Source organism: Myotis brandtii, unplaced genomic scaffold, assembly GCF_000412655.1.
Source record: "Myotis brandtii unplaced genomic scaffold, ASM41265v1 scaffold1068, whole genome shotgun sequence".
Classification (NCBI taxonomy): domain Eukaryota; kingdom Metazoa; phylum Chordata; class Mammalia; order Chiroptera; family Vespertilionidae; genus Myotis; species Myotis brandtii.
The window spans coordinates 645,071-645,953 of NW_005353622.1; positions in this window are offsets into that span (position 1 = coordinate 645,071).

Below are 883 nucleotides of genomic sequence, written 5' to 3' on the forward strand. Positions count from 1 at the left end.
CCCAGCAAGGACCCCCACCCCACCCCTCCGATTCCTCCATCAGGGTACTGGGCCTCTATTCCTATATAATTAAAGGGTAATATGCAAATTGACCCTAACACAGAACAACCAGAATGACTGCTCCACCAGTCACAATGAGGCACACTGACCACTCTTGGTGTCTTTCCTTGGCCGGCAGGCTCCGATTGCCCAATGGCAAACAGGGAAGTGGGGTGGGTGGTGGTGGGGGACGGGGCCAGCGAACAGGTGGAACGGCCGACCTTTGGTCCCTTTCTCTGGCCATCAGTCTCTTATCGCCCAATGGTGAACAGGGAAACAGGGGTGGCTGGCGGTGTGGGGTGGGGCCAACTGCGGGCAGCTGGGGAAGATGGCCCTGATCGCAGGCCAGGCCTAGGGACCATACCTATGCACGAATTTCGTGGGCCAGGCCTCTAGTCTGTATATTTAAAGGCCAAGCGACCTGAATGTTGGAACGACCAGAACAACTGGTTGCTATGACATGCACTGCAGCCGGCCAACTGGCCTGCAGCCCCTCCACCCGGCCCCTGATCACTCCCCCACCCCAATTGGGGTCGGGGTCGGGGCCGGCCAGCCAACCTCCCACATCCCCTCCCCGCACTGTCCTAGCCCAATCGTCCCCATCAGGGAAGGCTGGCTGGACCCCACCCATGCACGAATTGGTATAGTAGGCCTCCAGCATTCTTATAAATGAGAAAACCTCCTCTATAAGATTATTTCTAGAGATTAATAAATTACCAAATGTTACACCCTAGAAAAGTACCTGAAATCTAGTGAACTCTATATATTTCCAATATTTATTATTATTGTTAACTTTAAAAAGTATATAATTTCCAATAAAAATATTGAAGAGAGCAAGCAGTGA